Genomic DNA, 9,194 nt, shown 5'->3' with positions numbered 1-9,194 from the left:
AACTATAGTTCCAACAAATAAACAGATTGCTGATTAGACCACAATAATGAAAAATTAGCAGGACTAATAGTTCAAGAATATCCACAGTCATATTGTAACTGAGAAGACAGTCTGCTAGCAACCTTACAAGGTCATTACCTATCTCTGTCCAAAGGAGCCAGCTTAGGAGAGGAGAAGCAAAAGATGAGACTTGAGGGACACAAATGGAGGTACATACTCCCATCCACCAATACCAAGTCCAACACCAAGTCCTACTGTGGAGGCTCCACTCCTCCCAGTGCCCTCAGGGAAAGACAGGACTTGCACTTCCTCCATCTTCTCCGCTACTGGCATTTCCTTTTTATGAGTGCACAAGTTCTGCATGCTAATAGAAAGCAAACTCTTTATACATTTGTCCCATTACATCTCTCCTACATATTAGTACAAAAAGAACTTTCTATTTATTACCTCATCAGTGTTGAATTTGAGACTAAACCAAGGTTTTCTGATACTGCCAAAATATTTGTTGACTCATCATCAGTAATTAAATAAATAAAAATTAACATTACTTACTTATGGGGAAAATTAGTATTAAATGCAGATTCCAGCTGCTATTAATCATTGACCTTTAAGTATTAACATCTCTTTCTACAAAGACAAGGACACCTCAACCACACAGTGCTTCTGAGGGTGAGATTAAAAGGGCATAATGCAGGCCCATTAAGTCTTTCAAAGTATTAGCAATGTAAATCATAAATGTATCAATTATATGTGTGTCTCCAGCAGAGTTGCAGTAAGCTACTCACAAAAGATTGCCAAGTCTGCTCACCAGTGAATGTTCCATTTGGCTCATGGTAAAGGACAAGCCAAAAACTACAACACTGAGCTGTACTTTGGCTCCAAAACATTTTAAGTTGCTCAAACTGTAACCAAAAGCACTGCCGAAAGCTAAGGCAACAGGCAGAATGAAAACTTGGCATCAATAAGAAATTAAGACAACTGCATTTTTTAGGATACAAAAGTTAGTCAGGGCTCCAGTTTGAGCTAAGGCAACATTTAATTAGGCCTGGTCTATACTACAGCTGGTGGTCTATTTAAGCTACACAATTTGAGTTACATTAGTAGTGTAACTCAAGTCGACGTAGCTTAGATCTATTTACTGTGCTTACTACTTACATCCATGCTATGCTATGTTGGCGGGAGACGCTCTCCCGCCAACATTGCTTCCACCTCTCGTTGAGGTGGAGCACAGAAACCGATGGAAGAGTGCTCTCCCATCGACTGAGCGTGCCTTCACTAGACTGGCTAAATCAATGCCACCGCACTGATTGCAGCAGCTCCGATTTAGCTTCATAGTGAAGACAAGCGATTAGTGTTGGTCCTAATAACTGATCATTTTTACCTAGGATAAATAGATACAGTTAAATCTACATCTGCCATAATATCCTGCATTTCTTGTATCTACTATGGGAAATATCTTGAAAATCGCAAGTACTGAGTTATCTAACTGCAAATACTTATTTCTCTAAACCATTTGGCAAGTTTTAAACAGACAGTGTACTTCCGTCCCAAGGATCCCAAATTGCTGTGAAAATTTGTATCCAATCTTGAGAATGGCAAGTGCCCTTCTCTCCCATTTGCAGGAGGTGATCTTCATCTTACAGTCAGACATATATAAATTATACCTGTAGCAGGGCAGTCACCCCCTCCGGCCCTGAAAGGGTTAAAAGCCAGCCCTTGGAGAGGGCTGAGGCTGAGAGCCAATAAGAATAGGCTGATTGGGAAGGCAGCCACAGCTGGGGCCATGCCCAATTAGGAGACAGCTGGCCCTATAAAAGGAATGTGAGCCAGGAGCTGGGTCAGTCTCTCTCTAGCTTTTGGGAGAGAAGGACCTGGCTGCCTGGGAGCTCAGGGTACAGGGCATAGAGCAGGGCTGGGGAAAGGCAAGAGGAGCTGGGGAGCTCCAGCTTGGTAAATCCCCAGGCTGCGGGCCTTGCTAAAGGCCAAAACAGGTACTGGGATTGCCTTGGTCCAGCCCGGGGTTAGACAGAGGCAGCTGGTCCAACCTCCTTGCCAATGATGAGTGGCCATGACAGACTGCAGTTTGCCCCAGTGAGCGGGGGCTAGATGACGACTGGCAGTAGCCACTGAGGCAAGGTGGGTTAAGAGGGTGGGGGTTCCCCTGAGAGGGAAGACCCAGAGCGGGGGTACTGCAGGGGCAGAACCCCGAAGTAAAGGGCACCGGGGTCTGGGCATTTTCCAGTTAAATGTCTTCCTTCCCAAACCCTTCTCAGGGTTATGTAAATAGCAGATTGTTAGCAGCCATTCATTACTTGAAATACATATGGCTAGAATGACTTCATCATGACTTTATGATAGAAAAGCATATTAAAATCCACATTTTATGCTACCCCAGTCCGGTACAGGAGTATCAGTCAGAGGCTCACTGGACCCACTGACCCCAAATATTCAAAAACCATGATCCAGGCCCCCAAAATCATGAGATTGAGTTTAAAATCATGAAGATTTCAAATAAATAAATAAATAAATCTGAAAGTGTGTTTATTTGCCTTCTTGCTTTTAAGCCTTCAGAGTACAGTCAGGTCACACGACCAAGCATGCTTTGAAGCTCTGAGGGCCAGAAATGTTCTCTGACCTGTATCCAGGCACTGGATAAGTAAAATATCAACTATCGCACGAGTCATGATAAAATGGCAAGAGATAGCAACAGTGCTCTCCGTGCTGTCCTCCAGCTTGCAGGTTGCAGCCCTGAATCCTCCTCCTGTGGCTAGTGCTGCCCCCCTGCCAGCAGTGGGGTGTCTCTCTGCTAGGCTCTCAGTCTGTCTCCCAGTTTCCAGGCTGCTTGCTGATCAGCCTTTGCTCCGCAGCCTGCTACCAGGCTGCTCCCTCTGGCCTGCTGCTCCTGTTCCTTAGCAGCCTCTGGCCCTCTCCTGAACCTGGTCCTCTCCGACCTCAGGTTATACTTCCCTTGCTTGTGCTGGAGGGTTTATAGAGCCCTGTATTAGCTGGATGTTAAACTGGGGAGGTGACACAATGCCCAATAATGAGCCAGTAGATTAATTCCACTATGGATGCAGATCTGAGTTTGGATCCCCAAGAGTTCAGAATGGGGAGGATTGGTTTGGATCTATTGTTTTGATTTCAGCCCATCCCCAGTTATGGGTCTTTGTTGACCAAAGTAGAAGTAGACAGGGAAAGCACACAATGGCACTTTGTCCATCCAACTGTGTGGTCTTCTTTGGATTCTGAATTCTTGTGAATTCACCTCAGTTGCAAACTTGCTGTTTACATAGAAATATGTTACTACTTTGTCAAGAGAACAATTTGTCTTTTTCGCTGCAGTGTTTCACTTTGCTGACTGTGAAAATTACCTTTAATTTCTGGGGAAAGCCCAAGGCAAAAATGTTTTGTATTTTTAACAAACCCACAACATAATAAGGACTTTTTTTTTCTTACAATGGCAATCTTTTCCATACAAATATTGGCTCTTTATTTACTTCCCTTAAACAATAGTTCAGCAAAGTTGCATGTGAGTATAATCATTTTTAAACTTTTCAGCTTACATAAAAGCCCATTTATGTAACTGCACCTTGGCTTTCTTGTGTGTGTACATGTGTTTTTTAAGCAATAATCCAGAAGTGTGTGCCACATAACTAACCCTTAAAATGCTGGCATTTTCTAAACAGCAAGCCCTATTAAAGTTTATATCTAACCATGAGAGAGAGAGAGAGAGAGAGGATATATATCATTAATACATACACTTTAAATATATTTAGCAAAATATGTACAAAAGAGCTTTTCAACTTAAAAGTGCCATACAAAAATTAACTAATCTTCATGTCCCTGTATCACTTCCTTTATAATTTACACAGGTGGAAATGGAGAGTGAAGTTGTTATTCCTCAATGACACCAGTATCCATAATAATTCATATGTCTGCAAACTCCAGAAAGTTAAACCATATTTTCCTGATGGGACTATTAGGCGGTTTCAAGACCAGAATGTCTTTCCTGGTGTGCTGTACATGTGGCAAAGCCTTTTCAAATTGTTTCCAGACACTGTGCTATTTTTATAGTTCAGTCATATAAGCAAATCCTATTCAGCATGTTCTCCACCTAGTTGCAGCTTTAGATGAAAATTTCACCTCTCGTAAATGACAAGCCATGGGTTGCCCAAATTCTATAGAAAACCCAGATGTAACAGGTTCAAGTTCTAGCATTAAGAAGCTGTTGAAAATAAACTAAGCTCCCAGTCATGCCACATTAGGTCATCAGACAGACCGGCTGCATGTTTTTGAAAGTTAACTAAGTAAATTAGAGGAAACACACTAAAAATGATTTCATCACCATCTCATTGTGCAATGGGTAAGCTCCTTTTAGTACAGGCATTTTGAAATTACATTAAAGCAGACATATATTATTACTTCACTAGGTTTGCATTCCACTGTTTAGTTTGTGTTTTCTGAACACTAGAGGATTAGTCTCTCTTTCTAACGGTGTTTGAAGCTGAAACCCCAACACACTACTGGCAGGCTAGGAAATTAAAATTCTCCACTACTGATTTGAGGGAGATGATCATAATTTGGCTGCGTTCATTAGCCTGGAGCTGGAACAGCAGTGCTCCTGATGTTGTCACTGAAGCAGAATGAAAAGACCTGCTACATCAGCTCAGCAGGGCTCACAGAAGGGCACCAGAGACTCAGCAGGACTGGGTGCAGAATAGGCAGAATCCAGAGTTAAGGTTAGGTTTCTCTCTCTTTCTTCGTCTGAAGTCGGCATTGAATTTTCTTACTTCTTGTGTAAAGTGATACTCCAGAGTCTCCTGGTGGTCTTAAAATTATCCCTCCAACACAGCTCATAAGGAACATAAGAACCCTGTAATAACAGCAGTCAGCATTATCATGGAGGAGCCTGGGATATGTACAGAATAGTATCATAAAACTAGTGCTGAGTGTTGGTATTACAGGAACACTCACAATATTAATTTCCTTCCTTGTATAATTTCCTCTGAAAAACAAAGATTGCTTTTGGCTTAACATACCAAAGTGATTCTTCCCCCTCTTCCTAATATGAGGGAAGTGACAATTAATCTTTCCATGTGCAGTTCTGTTCCAACTGGTCTCTCATCTCTAGAGTGTATTTTGTAATCTGAGCAAGAGCAATGAACCATGCACATTAAACGTCACAGCAATCTAAGATCACTACTAATCACTCATACAGGATTTTAATGCGTTACATCAAAGGAACAGTCTTTATTTACAATTTTATTTAGGCCCTGATCAACCAGATTGTTATTTCAGCCCTCAGGCCTTCATCAAGATTTGAAAATGGAATGAGCTGAATGGATTCAGACATTTGGTATACAGAGATTATTGCTACTGCTTTAATTTTGTCTCTATAAAGGGCCTGATGCAAAGTCCATTGAATCTTTCCATTTACCTAAATGGGCTTTGGAACAGCCCAAAACTCTCAGTGATTTCAACAACTATCATATATAAAAGAAAATGGACAAATTAATCATTTGATACTATCCACAAACAAAAAATCTGTTGCACCCAAATTTGCATGTCTCACATTTTTAATCTAGTCTATATGCTTCAGTCTACCAGAGAAGTTTAATACTTTTCACTTCTCCAGCACATTCTAAAGCTTTCCTATCACTCTCCATATATCAGTCCATTCAGCCTCATAACATGGAGGTATTATGATTATTATTATTCCCATTTTACACAAAGGGAAAACTGGGCACAGAGAGTTGAAATAATTGCTTCAAGGTCACACTACAAGTCTATGGCAGAGCCAACCCAGGTCTGACTTCCTGGTACTTGAATTAGGGAAAAAAGAACATAAGAAATGCCATGCCTAGTCAGACCAGCAGTCCAACTAGTCTGGTATTTTAACAGTGGCCAGCACCTAATGCTTCAGAGAAAGGGACAAGACACCACACAGTGGACAGTTATAGAATAACCTGCTTATGGCAGAACTTTCTTCTCACCCCCAAGAAGCTAGTAGACAATTACTGGATCATACTTCTTGTCCCCAGTACCATAGAATAACCACACAAATGTACCGTATCAATCCTGGAGCATATGCCATATGGTTTAACCTTTGAGTATATTGCACTCCCTGTGTTTTCTATGCCTGAAGGAGGAAATACAAATATATGTCTTTCTCTTTCATTGAGAGCTCTGGAAACTGCAGTGTATAATCTGTACTAAACAGAGAAGTGAGAACATCAGTCATGATCTAGACTTTCAAACTGAACTAAAAACATTATATTCTTTAAAAGCTAAATGGTTTTTCAATGTAAATGCAACGGCCTTTGTGAGTCAGTCAGGATGGTATCTAGTAAATATGTACTAAATCCAGAGAGACTCATCACCTCCTTTTGTCTACTGAGGGTTAAGTTACTAAGAATTGGGATCTGAACAAGGAACTGGAGAATCTGAACTGGTTTTAAAAGTGACATCAAATTTTCTGATAGCTGTAAAGTTTGTAATATGAGCACTGGAGTCTTAAAATGCCTGTTCGCCATATCACCTACAATTCTTACCTGATTACCACAAGCTGTTTTTTTTTGTTAGAATTGCTTCTTCATGACTCACAAAATTATGTTTAACTCACTTGTGGGCACCACGTTGGACAGTTCAGCATTTGAAAATCCTTTCACTCCAACAGAAGTTGGATGTTTCTTGAACTTTCCCATTTCCATAATGTTTCAGTATATTAGCATTTAAAAAGTAAATCCAGCCTTAGGGAAAAGTCCATCTCTCCATGAATGTATGTGTAAACATGTAGTTATGGCCTTGCCCACTGTAAGGTCAGGACCCTAAACATGCTGCAGAAACATTGACCAGCATGACTAACTTTACACTAAACACATCAGTTGTATCCCAAACTCTGGAACAGGAACCATGTCTTAATTACTCAAGTCCCTAGCCCAATGGGGCCACATTGAACACTGGGGATTCTATAAGCTACTAATATAAATATTAAATAATACTATGAATTGGTTTAAAAATATTATAGTTTTTGAGAATAATGTCTACAGAACTGTATTGGTTTCATACCTATTAAAATTCTATAGAATAATGATTTTAGTATTACTTCAGTGTCCCTTGTCTTAAGAAGTCTCTACCATCCCTTGCAGAAAAGTCCTATAGAATTCATTATAGATTAAATCAATGTGGTTCTCTAGACATTACTATAGAGTTTTTAAACCAACTTCTAATTTTATTTAATATTTTTATTGCTATCCAGAAACCCCCGTCAGGACTGGATCCTTATTGTGCTAGGCACTACACAAACACACATGGGGACACTGTCCCTTTGCCAAAGAACTTAGGGCCATAGGGGAGATTTTCAAAGACAAAAATGGGAATTAGGTGCTCAACTATTTACATACAGTGGGAGATGGGCACTTATGTGCTGTTCATGCATTTGAAAATCTCCCCCATAATTCTCTATTAAATTTTATCCGTTGGCTTAGAAAGTCTAAAGAAAATTCATCATTCTCTATTCAAATATGTAGGTCGTTAAAGGAATTTCCATAGAATCCTATTACAACATTTCCACAGAACCATATGGGTTTCATTCCCATTACATTCTATATGACTGTTCCATAAAGGATATTTACTATTTTAGGACAAAGAGCACTAAAACTGTGCTTATACCAATGGTGGCACTGCTAGGTGGTGAGATGCATTCACCGTGTATAAATATGGCAAAACCACTTAAAAGGTTCTAAGTGGATCAAGACCTTTCTAAATATTTGCACTGCTGTTCTTCTTTATTCATTTATTATTCTTTAAACTCAGTTGCTCTTTATTTTCCCCACTGTGGGAGTTCTGTTGATCTGAATTGACAAGTAGTCCAAACTGCTGACCTGGCAATAGTCAGAACAGAGAGGAAAATGCCTGCTCTGGGCATAAGTTCTTTGGAGCAAGGACCATTCTTTTGTTCTGTGTCTGTACAGTGCCTAGCACAGTGGGATCCCGGTCTTTGACTGTGGCTCCTATAAACTATGGCAATATACATAAATAAATAACAGTTGAGTGGTATGCTATGTGTTGGGTAATCGTTAATTAGAGCCCAGATGTGAACAAGAAAAAAATATTTATTAAAAAGAAGATCAATTCCAATCAGTGTGAAAGCTGGGATTTTCCTCTAAGCACCACACAACCCAGGTAAACTGCTTCCTTCTTAGTCCTACTCACAAAACTCTCTAGCAGACATACTAAGCTATAAGCATTATATTATCAGAACAGATTGTCACTGGATTATTGGTGATCCAACAAACAGGATTTATTAATATTTATTTATTTACAAATGAAAACTTTTAGTGGGGTCGTAAGAATCATATACAAAAATCTAAGCTTCCTTGAAACAGTTTGGCCCATCTCTTGTGACTATAGTTATGTTATCATTCAAGATAGCATCTTTGCCACAAAGCCAAGCAGCCACAGAAGAATTTTAGATGTTAAGAAAATAGTCGGATGTCAAATGCTAATGCAAACAAATCTGTGCAAAATTTATTATTTTGAACATTAATAAAAAAGTTCAGTTCTTAGATACTGGTCATATAAATGATAAATCATGTGTTTATAATTACAAAATTTGTATATAAAATGGTATGACACTATGATCCAGAACACTTTACATGAAAAATAAATTGCACCAGAAAATACAGTGCAGCAATATCACAATGTGTTATCTCTAAAGCAGGCATATTACACTCAAGGAATTTGTAATGGGAAACAGCACCTTGTAGGCACCAGTTCAAGAACTAGTCAGTATTGGTAAATATTGAAATAAATGGTCATCTCATAGTTAATGACCTATGTGAAATCATTATTCATTGGTTTATATAGAGCTACCTTTCACAAGCATCAAGGGCTTGATCCTGCAAGATGTTGAGAGCCCTTCACTCCTATTATCTTCAGTAGAAGGGGGTTCTCAGCACCTCACAGGACTGGCCCCAAGTAAGGAAATCAAGTTGCTAGTTGAGTGCTTGCTGAACATGTGTCCACATCATAAACCCACCATCACAGCTGGCAGTAACTGACATCTCTGTTTACAAACCTCAGCAGAGACTAAAGTGAATGAAGACTGAGCTACCATCTCACCCTTATTATTATTGACTGTTTGTAATACAGTAGCACCCAGAGCTGGTTCCTCTGTGTCATGTCTAAACATG

The 9,194-nt window shown here is 39.7% G+C and overlaps 1 long non-coding RNA gene across 1 annotated transcript in view; it reads right to left on the bottom strand.

Annotated features, from left to right (window-relative positions):
- Positions 1–3,534: 3,534 nt before the first annotated feature.
- Positions 3,535–9,194, bottom strand: part of LOC120375026 — a 44,977-nt gene continuing 39,317 nt past the window's right edge. Inside the window, exon 3 of the long non-coding RNA XR_005586398.1 lies at positions 3,535–4,873. This is a non-coding gene — a long non-coding RNA (uncharacterized LOC120375026). The remainder of the gene's footprint in view (positions 4,874–9,194) is intronic.

The sequence above is a fragment of the Mauremys reevesii genome, linkage group 11 (genome assembly GCF_016161935.1).
Source record: "Mauremys reevesii isolate NIE-2019 linkage group 11, ASM1616193v1, whole genome shotgun sequence".
Classification (NCBI taxonomy): Eukaryota; Metazoa; Chordata; order Testudines; family Geoemydidae; genus Mauremys; species Mauremys reevesii.
The sequence above is the reverse complement of the archived record's forward strand: the minus strand, read 5'-3'. Positions and strand labels throughout refer to the sequence as shown.